The 26,856-nt window shown below is 36.6% G+C and overlaps 1 protein-coding gene across 29 annotated transcripts in view; it reads left to right on the forward strand.

The window, feature by feature from the left end:
* GTDC1 (glycosyltransferase like domain containing 1) overlaps positions 1-26,856 on the forward strand; it is a 404,807-nt gene that overhangs the window by 97,594 nt on the left and 280,357 nt on the right. For 21 of the 29 annotated variants that reach the window (XR_009257563.1, XR_009257564.1, XR_009257566.1 and 18 more), the window contains one exon: positions 24,803-24,867. The exons of 4 other annotated variants lie outside the window; for them this stretch is intronic. The gene's annotated coding sequence lies outside the window, so the exon portion shown is untranslated. Of the gene's footprint in view, positions 1-2,835; positions 2,895-24,802; positions 24,868-26,856 lie in introns of all 29 variants that reach the window. 4 more of the 29 variants (XM_058715379.1, XM_058715385.1, XM_058715390.1 and 1 more) reach the window with 2 other exon arrangements.

Below are 26,856 nucleotides of genomic sequence, written 5' to 3' on the forward strand. Positions count from 1 at the left end.
GGGTTCGGTGCATAGGCAGAGGGGTTAGTAATGGCACAGAAGAAGGTGAATTACAAAATAGGAGAGAAAGCATTCTGAGATGGGAATTTGTATGAATTTGTATATGATAGAATGGATTCCTAGTTGTAGGCAATAGCTTGTTTAAGTTGCAGCCAGCCAGCTAGTTTAAGCAAAAAGGGATATGTTACACACTGCTTAATTCCCCAAAGTGCCAAGGAACTAACCTTGACTGTTAATAAGCTAGGAACAGCACAAGCCAAGGGAAGCATCCAGTTACAGTATTTTAGTAGAAGATCCACCATCACTTGCTACTAGGAACCTGTGATATTAGGGGTCATTTTAGAGTATCTGGCTGATTTTCTCAGAAGAACAACATGCCTTCACTACAAGATTTGATCTCTTTGGAGGTGGTCACCACCTTGACTTGCTCACTTCTGTTTTCTAAGTCTTGCATGGATTTTTCTGATTGTTTGGGTCTGGGTCCCCATAGAAGGCATGATGCAAGTGAATCTGGGAAATGGAGTTTTTAGCTTTGGACGTCCTATAGTAGAGGAATCTAGAGAGCAAGCTAGAGATGGAGTGTACCGTGGGTGCTTCTGGCTCTGATCTGTCATGAATTAGAGTCAAGATTCACTCAGGGCACCAGTCATCTGAAGGTTTGAGCATCGTGGATGGTCCACCTACAAGATGGTTCACATGTAAGCCTTTGTTGGTTGATTCTGGCTCTTTGGCAAGAGGCCATGTAGACTGTTCCATAGAGCTGTTTGTCCTCATGATGTGGCAACTTGCCTCACCCAGAGTGAGTGATCCAAGAGAGCAAGGAGCTAGCTGTAGTATCTTTTAGGACCTAGCCTCAGAAGTCAGATAACATCATTTCCAGGGCATTCTGTTTTTCATTCAAACCAACCCTCATGCAACGAGAAGGAACTACATGAAGTCATGAATTTCATGAGGTGAGGATTTGGGGCTCTCTTGGAGGTTGGCTACCATGCCTCCCCACATTCCCCATTGCCCATCTTCCTTTAACAGTAGAAATTGATCAAATTTATCTGTAGAAGAGAAAAACAATTGAAAAAAAATAGAAGGGAACTTGCCAAGAATTTGGATAGAATGTGGTTTTGTGTTGGATCTTAAGGGTACCAAGTGCACAGTAGCTGCCAATTTTTTAAAAGATTCAGAAATGCTGTTCAGTTACTTGTTCTCAGGCTTCTCCTCTAAAGGCAGACAGTGTATCATAAAATTATAACTCAGTCTAGGTGTGTGTATTTTGATGTTTGAAGATAATGAGGTTGTGATATACTGTCTTCCAGAATAGCTCTCCCTCTCCTGTCCTCCTCTCTGAAATGAAGAGGTTTGACTCGCTGTCCCTGTGGTCCTTTCTCAGCCTCCATTTCCTAAGACCCTGACTAGCTTTGAGAACTGGAGTGAACATCTGTGACATACTGGATAGATGTAGGCCATTCTCCAATGCCTTGGTCACATCATCTTATTTCTTTCATATCATGTGTCACAAACTGAAATGATACTGCTGATGTGTATGTCTCCTTGCATCCTTCCTTCTCTTCCCAAAATCAAGCTCTAGCAGGGCAAGTTTTGTCTTGTTCACTGCTGAATTCCCAGCAACCAGTGCAGTGCCTAGTAGATGCTCAAGGGGTGAATGTCTAAATAAGAAAATGATTTTTCGAGGAAATGTATTACAAGATCATTATTTGTAATAGCCCACCTCAAAAGTTTTGTTTTGTGTTCTCCTTCTACTTGATTTACGTCTTCTGAGCCTTTCTCTTATCTTTTTTGTCCTTTTTTTTCCCCCTTTTTTGGTGACTCCAGCTCAGGATTCTTTCTGTGGCTGTGAATGTTTTTGTCTTGTTCAGAGTTGGTGGCTGGAAGGGTCTCCATACTGATTTCTTTCTGAAATAGGTTATTTGGACTTCATGAGTACTGTTTAATTAAGATAATTCTTTTTAGAGATGCTTTTGGTGATCCTGTGACTTTATGCTATGTATACTGTTTGGGAGACATATTTCTCATTGCTTTGCTAGCTCTTCCCTTTTATTTGCCATACAGATCCTTTTTGGATGAGTTACTATGTTAGTTTTGACCCTGTCAGTATTGATGGACCTAAGGATTCTGACTTTAATGTATACAGCACAGGAAAGTCACAATATCCACCCTTGGGTGTATTGTAAGATCTTACTGTCTTCACTGTGCATGGCTTGCAGAGAATACAGAGCTGTGTAAGTTAAGTAACAGCTCACACCTGATATAAAGCTCTCCCAGAAAGTAGTGTACTTACGGTATTTACCCAGATACAGAAGTGTCTGTGTACCTCCATTGTTTCCCTGGAGTGAAAACCCCAGACCTGGACTGATTATCCATATGCATTCCAACCTGTCTCTGAGATCTTAGACTATCCTCAGCAGAGGTTCTTGACAGCTTTTTGGATTATGGAGCTTTTTACAAATCTGACAAACTATTGACCTTCTCTCCAGAGAGGTATCCATTTACATAAACCCACACATTTTACATATATCATTTAGAAGTGTATAGACTCCTAAAGTTCATCCATGTACCAAGGTTAAGGACCTCTAATCTGAATTCTTCTTCTTAGTTTTGAGTTATAACTGATTTGGGAAAATTTGGAATGATTGAAAAGAAAAACCCTTACTAGTTAAGACTCAAAACATTTCTATCCTTGGAGACTCTTCTTCCATCCTGGAATATTCAAGAATCAGAATACTGGATCATCCAAGCAAACTCTTGTCCAGATAAGGATTCAGAATTTAGGCTGGGCTTATTTTGAAGATAATATCTTAATTACGTCCTTTGATCTCACAGGTACCTCTGATTAGATTGGATATATGTAAAGAGGGAAATCACTGTTTCTGGATCATCAGGTGAGCACATGGGACTTCATTTTAATTTGTCCACTGAGTCAGTCCTCTGTCAGTATGTGGGTATTTCCTATCATCTGTTCTTTCTTTATTGCAGTGTGGGTCAGTGAGATGATAAATATTTCTTAAGTTTTACCAGATTACTTCCTCTGCTGCTTGAAGTCAGATTTCTTTATTTTAATTTTATCTCATTATTATTGCATATACTCACACTTCTGTAGCAGATAAAAATTCTCTGCTCTTCTTTTTATGTATATACTTTGGAGAGTTGTGGACAGCTCTCATATTGTTCCTTGGTTGTCAGCCAAGTTATACACATTTAACTCCTTTAATCTTTCTTTGTAATTCAGTCGGCTTGGCTGCTTTTTCTAGATTTTCCCCCATTTCATCTGCATCATTAATAAACAGAAAAAACATGTTATCGCCTGGCTTCTTCTACATACTTTCATTCTTTTTCCTTCCTGGTTTTGCGTCAGATTCCTCATTGAACTAAAGCCAGCCAGACATCATTTCTCTGGGCCACTTTGGCAAAACATGAATGCCTTGCCTACAACTATCAGTGTCCCAGGCAGTAACAGCATCACCGGTATACACAAGAGGAGAGAAAGGGAACGTCAGGAGAACACTGAAGAGCGAAATGATACATTTTTCGATTCTGTGGCAGACCAGCCCATGCCACCCAGGGTAAATCTTGGTACCTGAAACCTTCCCCACAGGGTTTGTCCTCCCAAAGTGTGGTGCACAGCACCAATTTGAATAATAAGAGAAGCCTGGGCTGTGTATTGTTTGTGAAGTTTGGCCACTGTTCTCACTCTGTTTCTTTTCCACACTCTCCCACTCCCACCCCTTTTCCCAACACCGATCGTGACTTGCTGTCAGAATCTGTGGCCATGAGCAAAACTGGGCGGGGGGATCATTTTGTGGGTTCAGGTGGTAGGTTAAATAGGTTCAGGTGGTAATGCCTCATGCTTCTGTGTGTCACATCTGAGGCAAGTGCTTTAGTTCTCGCTGTTTCTGTAACAGTCGTTGGTCTTCTTGTAACACCTGGTTCAGTGGAGATGTACAGGAGGAAGGGACAAGTGCACCTTTGGTGCTGTTCATCAATGCTGTATTAGTTTCACAACTTTGTTCCTGTCCTGATTGGCAGGGAGAAGCATACTGCTTCTAGATGATGCTGAGCTTAGTGTAAAATATGCCAGCATGGGATCTGGGCTTGTCACAGTTCATTTTTTCTTTTCATTTGGTTTGTAGAAAATGGACTTCTACCTCTACTTATCTTGTACATTAGAGAGAAAAGGGTCATACCTCTAGCTGATGGCTTATTGGTGTTTTTACTCACCAGATTCAGGTAGTGTATTTAGTTGAAGCTTGCAACAGCACACGCTCGGCTTTCTCGTTTGTGTTAGCTTTGCTCCTAGTACAGAATTGAATAGGATAGAAGAGACGGTTTTCCTGTTTGTCTCTGTGGCAACTTTCTAGATGATTTGTGGTTTAATCCTTTAAACATTTTTGATCATTTATCACCTCTTTTCTTGTAAAGGCATAAAATATTCAGATACTACTGTTACAATCTTTTAATCAGGTTATTTTATTTTGAGGAAATCAAGGTCAGAATAACAGCTGACACAGTTGCCTCTGAATAGTGACCTAAAAATTACGACACTTCTGTTAGTTTTCTGTCTGACTTTATGGCCTTCGTTCATCTATCAGATTTTAGATAAGATCATGTGATTGTGAGTCACATATTTCTTGATCTCTGGCTTCTTGAATAGGTAAGCATGTAACCTGGACCCCTTTAGGTCTGATTCTTTAAAAAATGTTAATCTCTCATGTGTCTTTAAACTGCCGACAGCGTTGTACCCAAGTTAATTTCTTTACGCAATTGGTAGATTCTTCAGCATAACTTTTGTTTCTTGAGTCTTTTCAAGACCTGTCAAAGAAAACAAAATGCTAACCTGACTTTAAGGGGCAAAAAAAAATCCTCCCCCCTCCCGGCCCCGTACTATATTATTCTTTGTTCTCTGTGTGCATCAAAGTGACAATCCCACACTGTCTCAATTGAGGGAGTCTAGCACAAAATAAAAAACAGCCTGGCACTGTTCTAGGCTGGCAGCCAAAATGTTTTGTGTAGCTTGGTTCTGGCAGTGGTTTTCATAAGGCAGAGGGTCTACCCTCCCAGCGCCACTGAAGGAAGGCAAGCAGGCTTAGTCTCTCCTGCTTCTCCCATTTCTTTTCCTTCCTTTTCCTCTTCCTTCATGTAGAGCACCATAGGAGAACAACAAAGCAACTTTTTCTTAAATAGAAACACCCTTCTCCTCACAACTTCCCTGTTTACTAAATGGCATTGTTCCTTAGGGAAGCTTGTGTTAAATCTCCCTTTTCCAGCTCTTAGAGATTTCCTTCACAGTTGGCATTTTTGCCACGCTTTTCAGAAACCCCTTCTGAATATTGCTAACTTTGGTCCTGTTGACATGGTATTTTTGATTGATTGGAATCCTGTCTTCCTTCGCAGCTTCTTATTTGAATGGAAACTCTTGAAGATAACTTGGTGGTTTTAAATGGATTTTTATGCCAAGATAGCTCTTGTTGAAACCCAAAAGTCTGCCATTGTTTTCTTTTTGTCTAAAACTCAGGGTCAGCTTTTAGCATTTGTGAATTGAATACTCATTTTTAGAATGTCTGATAAGTTTAGGTAAGCAGGTTAACTTCCATTAAATATAAAGATGTGCATTAAAAATTTTTTCCTTTGAAATGAAAATGCAAGGTTAAGCAGAGTGCTTTTAGGTTTCCCAGTTGTTTCTAAATTATAGCTAGGGACCTATTATTACAAGGAGTGTGAACAGGTAGCATTATGATTTTTAAGTGATGATTTGAGCAGGAGACTAGGTTTTCACTATGAGCAAGCATTTATGAAATTTCGTAGAATGTTCCTCAAAATACAAATGTGTTTTCTGTTGTATTAAGCAAAAACAAATGACTGACTTTCAAGTGCTCTATTTTAAAAATTAGTGTTTTGCAATCAAGATAAGAATAGTTAAATAGGCAGAATATGTTTTCTAAAGAGGAGATTGATATTATTGTGACTGATTTTTATTTTAAAAACTTGTCAATGATTTTTGGCAATAAGAAAATTACTTTGGGAGGAAAAATTCATGAATTTTTGTTAATGGTATAACAAATGTGACTGAAAAGAAAGTAAATAAGGTTCCTGTTAGAATTATTAATGTGAAACATTTTTATATACCACATATACTGGGAAATAGACCTATTATGCATACATTAAGATAAACTTGTACAATCTAAGCGTTGTTTTTTTTTTTCCCTAGAGATTTATTTTTAATTTAGAAAATGCTTTAAAATCATTGAAAGGATTTGTAAAACAGGTATATGAGAAGTATGCATTAAATAAACTCACCTGTTATTTTCTCTCAATCTCAAGACAGGTTCAGCAACATATTGGCTCATTAATTTCACAAAACAAACAAGTACCCACATTGCTTTATATGTATAATGCACATGTTAATAAATGCTAACAATTCTCCATTCCCCCCAATGCTGTTTTTTTTTGACTTGTATTTAAGTGCCCTTTTCTGTAGAGTAGCTAAAATCAATCTGGGTGAGATGCCTGTTAAGTTATATCAATTAAATCTTTACGTCAACATTTTACGTTTTAGACGTATGACATTTTTTAGAAGGAAAGCCAGTGAAACTTTTTTTTTCTTGGTCCTGTTAAGTGCGTGACTGTCTGTCTGGAGTCCTCTGTGCCCAGGTGTGATGGTATAGACCAAAAGCTTATTCTCTATGTTCACCTGTATGTTTATTGCATATTAAATACTATGCATTCACTTTAAATACATTTTCTCCAGTGCTATAATTTTGATTTGCAATTAAGCCCTTTGTCTTTTCTGTGGTAGGAATATATCTTTCAGTGACTTAGGAATTGCAACACGAATTGTTGTATTTATTTGTTTATTCTAACTATACACAGGGGCATAGTACAATATATTTAAGACCTGTAATGTTTGAGTGTTTGAGCAGGTTTTTGTTTTTTTTTTTTTTTTTTGTAAATACTATTGAGTTTTTCCTTTTTGTAGGTAATAAGTTCTACAGTTTTGTTTAATGCAGAACATATATCAAAGCTGTATCTTTATGGTTTGACATTATATGGTTTGCAGGAATTACTGTTTAGTAACTTAATCATATTTGTAGCAACCTGGAAAAAGAGCTTTATTGAGGGATGTCAGCAAAGTTGGATAAATACTAAATTCATTATTTTAACCAGGATTTTATGTTATTGTATTAGATACCATGTCTATAATTATGAGTAGTGTTTTGTTTCATTGGAGTATCACTTCAGGTTTTAAACGTTACTCCAGGGTAGGTGGCTTGAATATTTTGTTTGATGTCAAATATTGGTAACCTATAATAACAGATGTGGATTTCTGAATTTATGTGGTCAAAGATATTAGTAATCTTCCCTTACACGTGTGGTACAGGCTTCAGTGTTAAATTTTGTTAGAGAGTATTACAAGAACGCGTGTGTGTTAATTCGGTCGTTTGGTTCTTCCTCTAATTTTTGATACATTTTAATTCCCCCTGCCTGACATATTATCATTCTGTAGAATACTGTCACAAGTATCTCATATGTTTTCTGTGGCATCTCACACTGCTCACTTTTTATCCATAGTACCATATGAGTTCCCCCTTTCAGGTTTGCGCTGCATATTTTAAGCTGCTGATAGTGTAAGTACATTGCAAGGTAAAGTGACATTTAGCTTTTTGAGCTAGTCTCATTTTTAGCATGAAAGCAGGGTGGTTCCCCCCGCCCCCCATCTTCTCGTATTTCCCATTAAAACAAAGAAATTCAACAAAAAAGCAAACAAAGAAATTCAGAGATTTGGCTACAGCAGCAATTGAAATGCATCAAAAAGTGGCTACTACAATACAGTTTTATTAATGAATGATCTACATTGGTTCCAGCTGTGTCCATGTGATTAGGCCTTCACCAGGCAGCCATGGGTATTTCCCTATTGCTTTTATTTGATTTCCAAGAATGTGTCATCTGTTACATCAGCCCCTGCCAATATGCCCCCTGTAAAAGTGTTTTGTTTTCTTTTTCCTTCCAAATTTCTGAAGCATAAGTTGAATACCCACACATATCCCTGCCGAAATATTGTTTCTAGTGAATAGTGGCCTAGGTTTCTATGCCTGGCGTTGCATACCAAAATTCCAGAATATAAATTAAAGTAAATGTTTATTAAGTTTATCAGTAAATGCTCAGAAGTGTGGTTGCCTGGTAATGCTAAAGATAGACTATTTTCGCTTTTACATTTCCATCTTAATATTTTATTACAGTGGTATAATGTGTTATAGAGGTGGACAAGCTTGCAGATTGAAATGGGGATCGTCCAGATTGTTCCCTTCCCTGGACCATATGGTATAGTTCTAAAAGCCTTTTGTACGCTGTCTGTTCAGTTTATTGTAAACTCAATCTTTAGTGCACCTAAAAAGATAACCAAATAAAAATGGGCCTCAGAAAAAGGACTTGATATCATGTAAGGGCCTAGAAATACTTGTTTTAAAGGAGATAACTGCAGATGAAATTGAAGTTGAGATGATATAAACAAAGGAGACTTGTCATTCTCTGAATATGCTTTTGAGTTCATATGGATTGACCAGGATTGCCTTTGAATGCTGGTTTTAAAATGAAGGAATTTATGTTCTCTGACTATACTTATTATCCTTATTTATTTTATTCTTGCAGTCTCATGAAGAAGAGAATATAGCTTTTATCTGTTTTACAGAGGAAGCTTCTACCTAGGAACAGTGCCAAAAATATATATAAGCCCCAGGTTTTATGAATATATAGGGTTTTTTTTTTTAAATTGATTTCAGTGAGAATTTAGAGCTAAAACTTTCAATTATTTCACCCTTTAACTGTTACCTCTACTCAGATTATTGAAAACTTTCTAATTCCTTTCCCCCACCCCCAACTTGACCTATTATGGTTCCATAATTCTATTTTAGGAAAATGGGATAAGAGATTGCTTATCCCATATGCTAAGACTCTTTAAAAGCTGGGAATGAGATGATTTCTCCTGACTCTCACTCCCCTTCCCTCTAAAGTAAGCTACTGTTAGAGAGGAGCATTAGACATTATCCATTGCTTTTTGGCACAAGAGATTTGAAGCTGAAATTCTACCAAATGAGGGGAAAAAAAAAGGAGAGCCTGTGAAGAGCACGATTCTTTACTCTATCATTACCCTGAACCACTGAAAGGGTAACTGAGAGGAACTCAAATGTTATTGGAATGTGTAATTTTCCTTTGAATGGCCACAGTGAAATATATTTGAACAAAAAAGGCAGAAAAAGTATATGTGGCTTATGGAGTGATGGTGATTGAAATGAATGAATCTTTCCAGCACTCTAAGATAGAAACTATTCCAAGAATGGTACACATTCAAAATGTGTCCAACAGAAACTTATACAGACTATTACCTTAAGGAGCTTACTAGAGAGAAGTGGAATAGCATAATAATTTAATAATGGTAGTGGTAAATTGGACCCCAAATATATTTGGGATATATATTTTTTTAAGTTTGAAAAATTTTTAAAAACGGAGAAACTGATTTCGGTTTGCAGAGGAAGTCTTTCCTATTAAAAAAAATACTGTTATCTTGTGGTCTTTCATTTATTCAGAAGCTGCTTTCTAAAGTGCTCGCACAACTGAAAGCATAGTTTACACTGTGAAATAAACTAGGTTCCTTGTTCCTTCTCTCTTTTCATACTCCTTCCTTACTCCATTCCTAATCTTTGGCTATTTGATTCTATGTGTATATTGCATTTGTGAATGATATATATACCACACCATAAAAAATATTACTTTATAGATTTGAGGATCAGTTAAGAAGGGAAATAAAAATCTTGTAATGACTATGCAACAAATAGATTTCTGTGGAAGAATTAGAACATGCTTATTTACATAATCCACATTACTGAAAATTGTAGGACAATTGTAGAAATGTAAATTCAAAATTGTTTTTATTTCTTCTAGCTGGGAAGAACTAGATCATAGCATAAGCTGAGGAAGGGGGAGCCATAGATAGTTTAACTCAAATCCTTCCTCTTTGCTGCAGCTTCCTTTTTAATGGTAAAAATGCCTCTGGCTCCAGAGAGTAGAAAATCTTACTGACTCTGACTGAAATGAGGAAGGGTTTTATTTGTCTCATAAGAAGTCTGGAGGCAGTTAATTCACAGATAGCTGATGCCATCAGGGACCCAGGTAGCATCTCCTTTTCCCACATCCTTAGCATGTAACTTGCCTTTTATTACACAAATGACTTTTGTTGCTCCAGAAATTGTGCTTACCTTCAAGCAGGAAGAAAAGTGAAGGATTCTCAGAAGCGCTTTCCTCATGGGGAGCCGCCTCTTTTTTTTTTTTTTTTTTAAAGAAAGGGATGTCTAAGAAAAAAGAAAGAAAGGGATGTCTGCTCATGGGGGACATCTTCTTGGCCAAAAGTCTGTCACATAAGTACTTCGAGAATGAGATAAAAAGTTTTTAGCCATCTTGTTTCTATTTTGGAGGAGGACAGGGAAAAGGAGAATGGGAATGAAGGTTGAGTGAGCTCTCCGAGTTCTCTGCCATAATTCTCAATTCTTTTGTATGATGAGTTGCTTGGACCTTTGAACTTTCTGGGTACTTGGTGTATATAGTAACTTGTTGGTTCCCTTTTGCTATAAGTACATATGTTTTGGTTTTGTAATGTTATTTCTGTGTCTGACAACAGGAACTGTAACTGGGTCACCTTGGTGTCTTTACACTCACCACAGTGCCTAGATGTGGGTCTTCACTCAACACTTGTTGAATGAATGGATGGATGAGTATTAGGAAATATATTATATTTGTAATATTATTGGTGTAAATCATTTATGCCTATAAGGGATATAGTGATAGTTTTAATTTGTGAGGGGTTGTGGACTACATTTTATTGATTTGTCTGTTACTGCTAAGGGAAAATCAAAATTGCAAAGTTGTTTTGAGTGGAAGGTGCTTAGTTACAAAGGTTATAGGAGAATCCTCAAAATGACTTAGTACCAGTGCTTTTGCTGGAGTACATTATTCCATGAGTAAATAAAAATGTAATTTCCTTTTAACCCTTTGCATAGACTATTGTTTAAACAAGGATATCTTGCATTTGTCATATATTAAGATCTCAGTTTTTGAAGAAGTAAGCGATTTGAACTTATCAATATGGTAGGAAATTTGATAACTTATATTATTGATGTTGATTTACAGGAAGGAGTTGTTACAGCCTTGGTAGCCTCATGGCAAAGAGCCTACTGTGTCTCATCTTATCCTAGGTGGCATTTTAATTAATGGTTTTAATTCTTAGAGTGACAGCTTCATATTTTTTTAATCCACATACAAATAGTAATGTACAATTGAAGAATATGTCGAAAAGAAACACTAAGAAGTCATCTTTACATCTGCTTGCTTTGCTTAATCTGTCTTAGAGGAAAGCAGGCTACCTCTTCATTCAAAATCTGCAGAAGAAATGGCTGAGTGTAACTTGATAGGGTGAATCAGTGCCTCACAACTTGTCCAATGTCTAACTGAAATTCCTTTTGTTGTATTTCCGTTCTGTTTCTGTTATTTTGGCCTCAGAGGACAAAGAAATCAACTATCCACTGTCTCCCATGCAACATTCCCTATATAGCACCATTTTAATAAATTCCTCCCTTTTCATTCATCATGGCAGGGTTGCTGGTACCTTAATTACTAAAACAACCTGTGCATGGATAGAACTTATCTCAAAGCAGGGAATGTATTCAAGTATCTGGAACTTAAATTTTCTATCTGAGCAGTTTATAGTCACTGAAAATAAAGGAAGCCCTTTTAACATTCAGAAGCAGTTCTGGAGAGAGTTCCTACATAATCACAATTTAGGCAAGATAGTTTCCTAGATTTGGACTCAGAATTGGGTACTGATTGTCTGTTTTGGCCTTTAAGCTGCTCTTTTGGTCCTACTTTTGGGGCCAATGCTTTGCGCTTAAAAAAGCGTGTTCAGCCCTTTTTCACCTTTATATTCTCAGTGATCACTATAGTATCTGGCACTTAACAGGACCTAAAACTTTGTTAAATGAATTGTTTTAGTATCCCTTGGTAATGCTTCCTAATACAGGTACCTTTAGGCTTTACATTTCCCCATTCCTCTTTATTTTTCTGCCTAATGAGCACCCATAGTTAATTTTGTGTTGTCTTTATCTTCTTATTCAATAATATCTGCTATGGTTCATAACTTACTTGAATAGTTAAATACAGTGGTAATGCCTGGACAATTCAGTTTATGATGCTGCTCTAATTTTTATCTAGAAATCTCTTTTTTCCCTTTCTCATAAAGTGAGAACTTATTGTAGCCTATGGAAGAGAATTCAAGAGTATGTTAGTTGAGTGCCTATTGTGTGTAAGGCACTTTGCTGGATAATGAATAGATATAAACATAAGTTGTGCATAGACTTTGCTGCCAAGGAAATGAAATCTGGTTGACCAGACACATATATACGGTGTAACTGTTGTCCAGGTGGGATTGTGGTAACTGCTCTAATTGGGGTATAAGCCAAGTTTGGTGGTACCACAGAGGAAGGAGTAATTGCTTCTGACTGGCTGAATATAGGTGAGCAATTGACTTAAGCTTTTGCAGATGAGATGGAATTTGAATGGAGTCTTGAACTATGTGTAGGAATTTGACAGGTGGTAAAAGTGAATGGGTTCTAGGAAGAACGCACTAACAGTGCTTGGAGGTGGAAATGTGTATGGAATGTTCTAAAAATTGTGTTCAGGTAATGGTGTGTCTGTGAGAGTGACAGGAATCGAAGCTGAAAGGGAGCTTGGCACCAAATTGTCAAGGGTCTTATGTCTTGCTAAGGATTATTTTCTCTTTCTTCTGTAGAAAAAATCAGAGGTGTTTGAGTGGAGGGCTGACATTAAGTTTCAGAAAAATGGAAACATTAAATGTAGCGGCAGGGAGGGAGGACAGTCAGAAGCTGATGCCTACTTGAGGTTGAAGAAGATGAGGGAGGCTGGCGGCTCAAGGGCTTGGAAGAACGACCTGATATCAGGGGTCTGGGGTGAGTCAGCCAAAAGCACTGTGGGTTGTTGATTTGTCGAGTTGTACAGCAGTATCCTGGCTCCCAATAGAGGGCGTTTTCAGTTTTGAGCCTCCTTTCCACCTACATCATTTTGGAATACTCTAGAACATGCCACCTGTCCTCACACCTGGGAGATCAAGTATTTCAGCCTGAATTCGAGAAGAAAGTAAAAGGAGGAAAAAAAGGGTTGAATGGTTGTTAAGGGAGCCAAGAGTTATCTGCACATTTCTTCAACTCCTCTTTAGAGTGGGGGTCTTGGCCCTTAGTACTTTCTTTCTGGGCTCTTGGTTCATCGTCTTGAAGTAGAACTTGATTTTGGTCTCTCTTTGAGACCCAGCTGAAATGTTTTATAACATTTATCACTCTGTATTGTAATTATATCCAGGTCTGAGGCCAGAAACTATATTTGGGTCATCTTGATATCAAAAACACTTAGCATAACTTTTAGAATGCAGTCATTCAGTGAATGCTGAATAAAGCACATTTGTTTATGCTTTCCAGTCACACAGACCTTCTTACTCTCCGTACATGCCAAGCATGTTCCATCTCAGGATCTTGCTGTGCCTGCTGCCCGGAAGGCTTTAGATCCAGATCTTTTTAGCAACCCCCACTCTTATGGTTTCTGTTTAGATGCCATTTCATCGGGGAGGTGTCCTCTGACAACCCAATATAAAATACCACCCTTTCCCAGCCCCAGGCCTCGGCAACCGGATCCTTCATTACCTTGTGCTTTTTTTTTTTTTTTTCAATAGCACCTGTACCCTCTGAGCCACATTTACTTGATGATTGTCTTTTTACTCCAATTAGAAAGCAATTTTCTGTGATAACAGGAACATTTGTTTTGTCACCTAATTTACCCACAAGCACCTGGAACAATGCTGGGCGCATAGTGGGCACAATAAATATTTGCTAAAGGAATGAATGAATGGTAAAGATCAGACTGAAAAGGATAATAAACACAAGTATGCCAGTTTGTTTACAGCTTCATGCAAGCAATGGTATTGTTGTTATAACTTTTATAATATCAAATCATTAGTATTGCTCTCAGAAAACAAAAACAAATTCTGTTTTCTATAGATTGCGCCTGTGAAATCTAATTATGGATTAGTTTTTGTTTTAAAAATATTTGAATGCCAAGCATATCCAGTCAGAAAACACTTTTATTATCCATGCCAGCTTAATTTTTAAGGCAGTGAAATGGAAGACTGTCATTTCAGCAAGCAACTTATTTTCATTTGTGAGAATGGAATATTTTGAATATTCTAATTGATTTTTGAGGGTGATTTTACAAGAAAATAATCCTTGTTTCTGTACATTGTACATTTGCCTTTAAGACAGAAAAAACCTAGAAACAGGCATGGAAATTATTTTCCCAGAAAGTTGAGCGCTTACAGCTTCCTGATCAATGTCAGGAGGAGGGGTCAGTCAGTTCCAACATAAAAGGTAAATCTTGAGACACTGAAAACTTTAAAGATTTGGTTTAAAAAATTATTTTATATGTATATTTAAAGTTTGGAAAGAGATCCTAGGCTGCCAGTCATGAGCCCAAGCCTCTATTTTATTGTATTTTACTGCAAATTCACTTGGATATTTTTCCAGAAATCTTAAGTCTGTAATTTGGCTGTAAAAAAGTTGGTTATCAAATCAATATTATTATATGGCTTTTAGTGTCATAAGAATTCCCTTTTGGAAACCCATAAAAACTCATTTTTTCTCACCATAAACTTTATCTGTCACTTTTCTGTAAGGTCAGAGTAGTAATGCTGGAGGTGATCTGCTCTGGGACAGAGAGTCAACATAGTGGTCATAAAGTTAAAAAATGCCACATGGTGCTTTCCTGAGATTAGGGTTTCTTTTTCATATCAAGTCGGTGCTAATTTTAAAATATGGAAAGTTACAGGTTGATCACTATATTCTTAGTGTCCCTTTAAAAATAGACAAAATGATAAGCTTGGCCCTCATTTTTGCAGTTTCATATTTTTATTAGTACTTTTGTACTAATTAGGTTAGTTACAATAGTTAGTTAGTTACTTTTGTACTAATTAGGTTAGTTACAACTAGTTAGGAGGTTAATTCTTAATTATTTGTATACTTCTAATGGCAGGTTTTTTTTTTTTCTTTTTCCTTCTAGATTTCTAAGCTAAAATTTTCAGGATAGATGGTTTTAAAGATGAACTATGATGAAATTGTTGCACTGGAAAACAATTCCAGGAATAATACTTTCTTATTATTTGAAATATGTTTCATGTTTTCATAGCATTTAAATTGTAAAAAGTACTAGGACCTGGGGGTTCCATTTAAAACCATTTCTCTACTAAGTCTGAGTTGCTGTTGGGTTAATGTATATTGAGTATCCATTCAACTATTGCATGTATATAAATATAGGAAAAATATGAGTGATTATGAAAGGAGGCAGTCTTTTAAAATTGCAAGACTGTGTCTGTAGTAGTTGACTATGCAATCAGTCCCTCCTTTAACGTGTTTAACACATATGGATGATTACTCAATAGCATGTTGCTGCTTTTTTAATACATTTTGGAAATTAAGTGTGAAACTAGAAGTTCTTTTCAATTTTATGCACCTTTATTAAATATTTCCCCCTTAGTTCAAGACACAAATCTAATTATTTAAGGCACAGATTAATTTTGACACTTTACTTGAACTTTAAAACTCTGAGTCTGTACTATATCTGTCCCTATTCAAAACCGTAAGTGCCAAATAGTATTTTAGTTTCTAATATTCTCTGTCAGAGTGCAGCTTCACATTCCTTACCGATAAATAAAGATCTTGATCTGTTTACAATTATTTAATAATTCAAGTACTTTTAAAAATCGACTGAGTATTACTTTCATTTCACACATTAGACAAGCAGTATTTCCAAAACCAAATTAATAGTGTTTATGAATAGCTGTAGCCCCATTAGTTTAACCCTTGCTGATTTGATTTTTAATAAATTTCTTTATAGCAATAGTAATAGAATAATTTGAAAACCACTGGCAAGCTCCTGGAGGGGAGTAAGCCTTCAGTAATTGGGAAGTAGTTTGTTATTTCAAACAATTTGGCCTCCTTCCTAAAGTTAGAAAAAATTTATAGTTTCTTTTAATTGCAAGTTGAAATATATTCAGTGAAGATAACTTGAAGAATAAAATAAAACACAAAGAGAAATTCAAAACGGCTCATACTTCTACCATAAATGATTATTTATGCCTACCTGTGTTCACGTGTATTCTCTCTTGTGTTTCTATGTCATTTCATCATATATTTTTATATATTCATAACTTGCAATCATGCAATGGTAGAAACATTTTTCCATGTTCTTTTTATTATGATTTTTGATCATTATTCATTTAATTATGAAATTTCTTTTTGTTGGATATTTTCATTGCTTGCAATTTGAGACAAAGACTTCAGTAAAGATTCTTCATAATTTCCAGTGTTAATTCTCAGAAGTGGTACTGTTGAATCCAAAGATCGCAGTTTTCAAGATTTTTATATTACGTTCAGATGTGATAAGACATTTTAATACTTTAAAGCAGATACAGCCTTAGGCATTGGTAGAGTAGGTAGCAGCCTTCCGGCCTTGAGAAGTGTCTTTTTTTTTTTTTTTTTTTTTTAAGTTTCTTTCTTTATTTTGAGAGAGACAGAGACAGCACAAATGGGGCAGGGGCAGAGAGAGAAAGGGAGATGGAGAAGCCCAAGCAGGCTCTGCACTGTCAGCTTGGAGCCTGATGTGGGGCTCAAGCTCATAAAACGGTGAGATCGTGACCTGCGCCAAAACCAAGAGTCGGATGCTTAACCGACTGAGCCACCCAGGTGCCTCGAGAAGTGTCTTTTTAATTCACGAACGATTCTTATCCATTCTGCAGATGGCTGAAATTTTGCCATCACCTGTTGTCCCCTTGTAACATACAAGTACTCCTGGGAGAGGTAACACATTGTGCCTGGCAGACGTTTACTCTGAACAATGTGCAGGAGGTTATCCAATATCTTCAATTTAATTCTGGCAAGTATAGTTTGGACACAAGGCAGGAGAAAGGGACGTTAAAACATTGAGCAAGAGGAATGATGAGGGTGAACAATATTTTTTTAACTTCAATTCTGCTAAGATCAGTTGAACACCTGCTATATGAAATGCAAGAGAGTATATACCTAGTTTTATGAGTTTTAAGTTACAATCTCTCTCTACAGTGATTCAGGCTGTTTGTTAACTGCAAATGCTAATTAATCCAGTAGAGAGACGTATGGTCCCAGATATGGTGCATATACATGCCGGATAGAGATGCAAGGGGGAATTAATTAACTCCTAAGCAACTTTACTCTGTCTGAACACTCTGTTTGCAAAATGTGAAATTACTTCCTTAAGAGGTGATGAGGATGCAGAGTATGGCTTTGGGTAGTTGGCAAAGAATATTCTGTACTGTAGGGTCTCAGCTTCATTAGACAAAATATTTATGTCATTGGAATGTCTCCTTGAAAAACCAGCTGATAAAGAGATAATAGTGACAGACAAGGCCACTAAATAGATAAAAGTCATAGTGCTTGCTCCAATCAGGAAACTTTGAGCTGTTGTTACTTATCTTTTAGTCAGTGGAAACTTGTGTGTCAGATGATAGGGGCAAGCCTGTGCTTCCTCTGTAGAAAGACCTATAGTAGACCTTCTAGAAATTATACACTGTTGTCTCTGTATGCCTATTCTTTACTCAACAGTCTCAATCCTAAATATTTTCAGGATTTAGAAATTCCAGTCTATTATTATCAGACTGACTCTTTTTCTTATAATAGTGGGTAGCTAATAATATGCCCCTTGTGATACTTAAAAATAGTGATACAGCTCTCATTACCACATCTCTTAGCCCCAGATTTACTCAGCCCTGGTCTAAACTGGGTTTCTGGGCTTTTTAAAATTTATCATTAACGATCTCTAGAATCTATCCAGTTTTTCCAGTGTTGGCTTCTTAAACCATGAGCAAATGCCTTAGACCACTGGCAAATCAAAAGATTCTTCTCAAGGATATGGCAGCTAGAAAAGATCTGCTGTAGTACATAAATAGAAGAAAATATACTTTTAACTAGTCCTACCTCTAATAAGTAAATTACAATAATTAGGTGGAACTTTGGAGGTGAGAGAAGTGTCACTAAACATTTTAATTGATACATCTTTAAAGCATAGTTTTATTGATTTGGACCTTAAAGGACATTAGAGTTTATGTCCTTTATTTATTTACTTACTTATTTATAAATAGATTCTGATACTGACCTCACCTCACATTTCCCAAGACCATTTAAATAAGTCTGTCACTGCAGGGTGACTTTCACTAATATAAAGTGAATATTAAAGGTGTCTAACATTGATATTTTTAAGAATATCTATTTCTAGCCCTTCAGGCCTCTATGGAAATTTCTTTTTCTTTTTCCATGTGTCTACCTGATATTCTTTTGCCTCCTGAGCTGTTAGGATTTTGTATTTCTTGCAAGTTGATTTCTCTCACTGATAAATAGATTGAGTTGTGAGATTATGTCCTTTTCATTTTTTCTCTGGAAGTGAGTAAATCCAGAACTTTATACTTGGTGACATTTGTTTCAACCCATCAAGGGAATGCCACCCATGTTTGCTTGGGTTGCAGTACTTCAAATAGGACGTTGAGAATGTTTGTGTGTTAGAGTAACTCTGCTATTTCTGTTTCAAAATTAACTGAAAATGTGATATGTGCCTCCCACTTGGAGAGGGAAACTTCTCAACAATTTTTTATTTAGTTAAGATGGATTAAGTTCTTAAAAGATGTTAGAGCGAGACTCTCTAGCGCCAGTATAGTTAAGAATCTGTTAGTCATTTTATTTTAAACTCATTTGGTATGTATATTTATAATTATCTTACACAATCCAAGTCTGAGTTAAAATTTGTCATAGAAGCCAATGTAGGGTAACAAGATAATGCTTCTGACCAAGAAAGAAATGCCAGTCTAATGATTAAACCAATTGAATCCTTCTAGGTCGTAGACTTGACTGTTCTTCTGGAGTCTAGAAAGGTCAGAGAGAATAGATGCCCATGGCATGAAACTTGGCTTCTAAATCCCTGGGTAGGGCTGCTGGGGCAGAACTATTTTTCCTTAGAATGAGGTGTGACATTTTGAATACAATAAGATGCCACCTGTTATATTTTAGGTGGTGATAGAATGTGTGCGTCAAGTTCTCTCTGTAAGTAGTAATTAGTGGTAGGAAGGGGTGATTATTTGTAGTTGATAATAATAAAGGTCTTGGATGAGTTCAGAAGAAATTGTCAAGGCAATCGCTAAAGAGTTTTATGGTTTATTGACTCAAAGAGAGTGTTGAACACTTTCTGTTTGCTAAGTGCTGACATATAGTGGTAAGCAAGCAGACCTGGTCACTGTCCTTTTGGAACTTAATATCCAGTAGGGGATACAGATATTATGTGGTCACTCGTATAAATACATCCTACAAGTGTTAAGTACAAAGAAGTACTACAGATTGTTATATCGGGGAGACTCAGACTTTGTCTGATGGTGACAGTAGTAAATTATGAAATAAACTGAACTCATCTATATGGCTGACCTCTTCGCCTCCTGTTTCAAACCCTCCTGTCATGTGAATCTCGGATATTGTCTTCCTTCCTCGTCATTAAGGTCTACTGCCCTATCAAAAAGGCCTTAGTCTGGAGCTGGGGCATGAAGGATAAAAGTTGTGGGATTAGGGAAAGGATGATTATGCAGGACTCTGGAAGGAGTTATAAGAGATTAAAACAAAAGTTTTGAGTTTTATCACTCTAACTATATGGTATTCTATATAACCATGTTGTGTGGTTTATAGCACTGATATCCTAGATGTACAAATTATTGGGAGTTACGATTAAATATAATATGCGATACATATATTTATCATCTTATACTGACATTTATATTTCACACACATATAAAAACATACTGCAATATATATCATTTACATATTATAATTCTTAAACATTGATTTTTAATCCCCAAACTCCAAAGACTAGAAAATGGATGCACCTTTTACTTATATCCTACCAGATACCTGCAATGAAGTATAATGGGGAAGATAAATGACCATGGGGTCAGAAGACCTGGACTTAACCCCTTGCTCTGTCCCTTACTCTGTGATGCTCAATACTCTCCATTTCTTTTTCTATAAAAGAAAAGCTGTTGGTCAATGGCTCCCGCATTCCTTCCACCTAGGATTCTGTGGATTCTTGACTTTCCTACTTAGGTATCCATATATGAATGGGTCAGATAATCTAATTTTCTCCCACTGGACTGATTTGCAGCCCATTTCAGGAAGGTGGAAGCCTTGGAGAAATGCCATCCTGAGAAAGCAAATACATTATTCATCTTGTCAGACTTTTATAAAATGAATAGTTGATGGCAGAAAGTATTTAAAAATGCCTTTTTTCCCCTTCCCCATTAAATAAAAGTATAATTACTCAATGTGAAATGGGATCTCTAGATTTACGGTGAGGGAATTGGCTTCTCATCCTGCTTCCACTGCTAGTGTTCAACTAAGATGATGATAGACCAAGCAGATTAAAAAACTGCAGGTGATTTTCAACATTCACGGAATTTACAGATACTCATTCTTTTAGACCATGAAACTTGCGTTGGCCCAGAATGCAATCACTTGTGGTGTTTCTACCATTTCTTTTATCATTGTTACTTCTCTTGTATAAGTAGAATAAGATAAACTCGTATCTACATGAAAAGAAATCTAATAAATTCTCATTTCTATGACAGTACGGAAAGAGAATCAGTATTTGGAAGAGAATATAGTGTGTTTTGCTATACTCGCTGCTTGATTTAGTTTAGCCGAAATTTAAGGCTAGTTCCTGAGGTGAACATGAAGAGTCTGATGGCAAAGGGAGAAAGGTGTGAAATCACAGAAGTGTTAATTAACTAGGAGAGTGTGAGCGCTTGGTAAGGCAACAAGGCAGGGTCTGGGTAAGTGGGGGAAGAGAGATCCCAGTGGAGAGGGAGAAGCAGGGCTGTGGTGAAGAGAAAGGAAAGGCCAGGAAAGCAAGGTGAGCAGTGCCACATTTAGGGCCTTGGACTTTATCCATTGGTGACAGAGACGTTGATGTTTTTTTAGCATGTCACCTCATGATCAGATTTGCATTTTGGAATATTACCTGTAGCTGGAATACGGAGAATGGTGTGATGGGAACCAGATGATGTGGCAGCATGAAGGCCTAGTTAGAAGGGCAATGGAATAGTTCAAATGAGCGATGAGATGATTTTCTAGTGTAAAAGTTTCTACTCATTCATAAATACACTGCCACATTTTAAAATGTCGGCAAATTGAAAATATTTTTAGTATTCAGGAGAACTAATTCATTACTACTTTTATAGTTTGAAATGTTTCGTGAACTTAATAGCAATGGAAAACTGAAAGAGGATTAGGATTTTATTTGTCAGTGATATTAAACCAGTAAACATCTCACAAAAAATTTCATAGTTACAGCTTTGTTGTGCAATGTGGAATATAACTTCACAAAAATGTAAGGTAGTGAATTTGTAATATATACACATCTCTTTATTTGTGGAAATTATGCATATTTGAAAACAAGTGAATGATGTCCTAGTGTCAGTACGAATAAGTAGTTGTTGAATTTGCCTTTGATACAGTTATAACCAAGACTTTGTATTCATTCAAGTCATGGAATAAGTGACTGACAGTTCTAAACAGAAAGTTAAAATCCCAAATTGAGAAAGAATGAAGATATTTGTTAGGGAAAATTACATAGCTATATATGCATATCAGATTGTAATTTTTAAAGAGTATATATAGAAGATCATAGTAAATGAAAAAATTGGAAAAGTACACTTGAAAATTACTTCAAATTGTGTCACAAATAAGATGGCATGTAAGTCTTCTTACCAAATCTTGGTTTTGGTGCATAAATCCTTAGTTCTTCATGACCACAACAGGAAACTAAAGTTGGAACTGAAGAAATTGGAACACTCATAGCACTGTGGGACAATGGATGAATACAGTGGGACATCATTTTCAGCATGAACCCAAGATTTTTATTTTTAATGCTGCTATTTAAGTACACACAGTAGTACACAAGTTATGATAAATGTTGGGTTGTATGCCCATTATCAAATAATGGAGTAAGGATCAGTTTCCATCATGCATTATCTTTAATTCACACTAATGTTCAGGAATCTCATTCATTCCTTACTGTTAGCCAAACTTTCTTTAATTGTGTAGAATATTGCCAGGGCCTACAGTTTTAGGATTGCAAGGTTTTTACGCTGCATTTAATACCAGATTGTCTTTTAGTATTCAGAGATTACATTGAGGTTCTAGGAGATAGGATGGATTTGCTATGCCTGATTTTTATGAAAAGCTTTTCAAAAATAACTTTTTGTAGGATCTGCTTACTTCTGTTTCCCCTCCCCCCCCCCCCCACTCTACCCCTCCATATGATACTTTATTGTAGTGTAATACTTTGAGGACACTCTTTTTAGCAAAATGTATTTTTACTATATATTCACCCTTATTAGGTTCTGTTAGGGGAATTGGTAGTGACAGGTTTCAAAGCAGAAATCTTTTTATGCTTATTTTTTAGTATATAATAAGATAATTTCAGGTACATTTTAACAACCGGGGTTTCCCTGATGAATCATTAAAATAAGTGAGTGGGCTGGAAGGTAATACTAACTTTTCTCAGTACTGCCCTATTTTACCCTGCTGGGTTATTGTGGCTTTTTAAATAGAAGCCTGCGTGTTGGAGTTGGTGGGTGGAGGTGCAGAAGGGACAGGGTCAGTAAGAAAATACCAGGTAAACCTCTGATGACCTATTGGGAAGTCCTACTCAAATTTTATTTTCCCCAACTTACGGCATTTAGTGTTTCACTTCACTGGTTTCTGCCCTGCCAAACTGAACTTTTAAAAATATTGTGTATAGCCAAATAGAAAATATATTTGGAGCAACTGATTGAAGTGTAAGGTACCAAGCCATGTGTGGATTAGCCCGTGGAATCGATTTCTCATGTGTGTGGGATTCAAACCGTTAAACCATCATCACTGAAACCATACCTTCCTACAGCTAATAGCAGTAAGGTGTCTGTGGAATTTATTAATACAACAGTTCCTCTGATTTAAAATTATTACCTGGTATTTGGTTGGAAAATTATTTGAATATTATAAGTAACTGAATTGACATCATATATGAAGGCTAATTATGGGTTTCTAATGTGATTTAGGTTTTGTTTTAAAAATTCACATGATGTGTTTATACTTAGCACATCTTTTTCAATAAATCATTGGCATGTTGCAAATTTCCTTTCTGTCTACTGTTAAAAAAAATAACTATGGCAGCAGTTGTAACTGCTAGAGGAGGTAGACTAAAATGTAGTTCACCTTGAAAATGGCTCAGGGAATAAAGAAATTGGGTCAAGCTTAAAATAAATGCAGGTACAGTGACAAAAAGTTTTAATAAAAATTTAAAAATATTCACAGCATTGGTTTCAGGCTACTTTTGTTCTTGGTGATCTTATCAATGCATTATTAGTTTTTAATTGAGATGACACTAATGGCACTTTTTCATTTCGGTCAAAATGTTCATATGAAACATTTTTGTGATTTTTTTCACTATGTGTCTGCTTTTAATCGTAAATATAAATTTTTAGAAAGGCAGACAATTCTTCTATAGATCATTTGACCTCTGGTGATCTTAAATAGAATTTGAAGTGGTTTAAAATTCCTATGTCATAGATATCACTTTGACTCATTTATATTGCCAATTTAATGTGTAGCATTTAGCCATGTATCATTAAATCATAGTATTGATAATGAATTAAACTTTCATAAAGCTTTAATAGTGTAGTAGATTCTCATTCATCTGGCATCATTGGGGAATAAAATATGCTGAAGAAATGAGTTTTTTTTTTTTTTTTTTTTAACGGAAGCTCACTGGGTTAAGCAGAAAAACTTAAAAGTTGATAAAAATTTATCTGACACACTTTGTATGTTCTTTTTGGGAGCAAGAGTGGATTGGCCATTTACTTTTTTCTTTACATTATAAAATATTAACAGTCTAGTGTCATGCAGAAAGGACATGGGCTTTCTGATCGATATTTGTTCCTCACATGAGAAGTTCTCTAGTTGTTGTTTTTCCTTTGAAATAAATGCCACACCCCTAATTCTGACATCCTTACTCCTTTTCTGCGGTGGTGCTTGTGATAATGCTTTAACAGATGGATGAACACTCAGGCACCTATGTAAGACCTTTGGCTGTGTCTAGGCTTGCCTACCATGTTTTGGCAAACACCTGGCCACAACCTCGGGCTGTAAAGGAGACCCTCTCCTTGCTTCGGAGGAAGCATTTTCAGTGTCGAGGATGCTGCTCCCCAGCGTTCACTCCCTAGGAGCCATTGGTAGTGGTGCCTGATGTCTGTATCCACCTGTTCACCTGTGCTTGGGAGCATCTGTGCTGTCAGGGTGACCACCTGCAGTTTTCTGGGACTGTTGCTAAAATGAGCAAATAATGTACTCCCTTTATCTTTTAGCAAATTCCAGCATAACAGCAAAAATTCTTTTTAACAAAGTGTTTTTTTTTTTCCAACCTCATGCTCGTTTGTTTCAAGCAGTGCTTTCTAAAAACTCAAGCACAGCAAGAGTATTTGCACTGTTCTTTAATGTGCTATAAATGACATTTGGTTTGGATCTTATATTTAAAAATCAGCTTCCTCTCTTTTGCTTGCACCTAATGGGAATCATCTTTCTTCCAGGTTGTGCTTTAAGAAGACTATAGGGAAGAACACATTTTCTTCTTGCCACAAAAGTTGCAATAGAAGTAAGTAGGGGAACTGCCAGGATATGTCTGTCTCCACAAAACAAGCTGAACAAATTTCCATGAATCAAAGCCACTAAGTATAGTTTTCAGAGATGGTAGGACATAGTTACTCTCCCTAGAAAAATACCCAAAATGCAGGCACACCCATTGGCCACTAGAAAAATGCTCAAGTAAATGCTAGTTCAAACCTGTACATTTCACTCTTCTTACTGAGCTATTAAAGGGGTGGAAATCTACTATAGCTATAATCTTTTTTTCCCCTTTTCTATTTTTCGACCTCCCACATGCTTGGTGTTCAGTTCTGCTTACTGAATGTCTTGAATCTCTAGCAGCACCTACACATACTGCCTCCACATTGGCTTATGATTTGCAGATAACTCATGATTCAGACCCATAAGAAACATTTGTAAATATACGGCATGATATGTGCTCTAGATTAATCATGAAAAGGAGCAAAGGACTGAAGAATACAGAAAGCTTTTTTCCCTTCTAATATTGATGTTGCTTTCTTTGAGGTTATATGAGTGAAATATTCTTTGGAGTGGCTTAGATCACATTCCATCACTTGGGGAAATATCTCAGGTCATTTTTACAATAACCTTTATCTCTTAAAAATTTTTTTTTAATGTTTATTTATATTTGAGAGAGAGAGAGAGAGAGAGTGGGGGAGGGGCAGAGAGAGAGGGAGACACAGAATCTGAAACAGGCTCCAGGCTCTGCTGTCAGCACAGAGCCTGATGCGGGGCTTGAACTCATGAGCCGCGAGATCATGACCTGAGCTGAAGTCGGACGCTTAACCGACTGAGCCACCCATGCGCCCCTACAACAACCTTTTAAGGATATACAGGGCATAGACCCCTTAGTGTGATTAAATCAGAGGAAATAAACCTAGATAGAGATATATGTGGTATGATCTAGTAAGCAAATTAATGTTAGCTGCTTTTAGTCTGTCTTAGAACCTTTGATATAATTTTCAAGATTGCCTTATACTGTTCTCTTGGTTAACTTTCTAGAAGGTTCCATTATTTGAAGGATTAATGACTACCATTTTCTTAAATTTATCTTATTGAACATTGCATTTATTAAAGGTAGTCTCCAACTGGCCTGAAAAAAACCAAGCGTCTGCATAGCTCAGCCCCTGAGCTAACTTCTTCCCACAATACCTGTGGGGCTCTCACATTCTTATTTGAAATACAAGCTGCTGCTGATGAATGAGTAACACTCCCTGCACTTCAAATGCTTATGTGTATCCACCTTTCCCACTGTCCTTGGTTGAGAGGTGACCGTGATTGAAAATTACTGATTTTAAAATGTAGGAGAATTCCAAGATATCTTTCCCCCTTAAGTAAGATGATTTGTGCTAATACTGGGAGGGGCAAAATATCTTATTACTGTCTGTTAGTTACTATGCTTCAATTTTATCTTCACAGCACACCTCTGAGGTTGGTATTGTTATTCCCATTTTAGAGAAGGCGAGACTGAGTCCTACAGCCTTGGGTAACTTGCCCAAGGTCACTCAGCTCTAAGGCACATTGCTGAGCCTCAGACTTGTATCTCCCTGTCCGCAAGGGTCATGTCTTTTCCACCGAGGAACACTGCTTCTTATTCTGTAGATGACTGAAATATGTACTTGTATATTTTTCTCCAAAAATGCTCAATGGAAGATTCAGACATCAAGAACTAAGCTTTTTTTCACTCTAGTTGTTTCTTTGAGAACCATCTGAAACTTTTTGCTTTGAAATGCAATGTTAAGTAGGCATTGCTTTGATTGAGCTAGGTGAAGTAGAGTTTTATTAATGAAAAGCATCATTGAGTTGTTGATTGTGGAACAACATTATTAAGAAAAGCAATGTGCTGTTTAATGAATGGTGTTTACTTAAATCATAAAGGAGAATTAAAAAATCTGGAATATTTTTTAAACAGTGTAGTATTTATGTACAGAGTGATGTTTCTTCCTTACTTCTTACAGGAAATAGCATATAATTTGAA

The sequence above is a fragment of the Neofelis nebulosa genome, chromosome 2 (genome assembly GCF_028018385.1).
Source record: "Neofelis nebulosa isolate mNeoNeb1 chromosome 2, mNeoNeb1.pri, whole genome shotgun sequence".
NCBI lineage: Eukaryota > Metazoa > Chordata > Mammalia > Carnivora > Felidae > Neofelis > Neofelis nebulosa.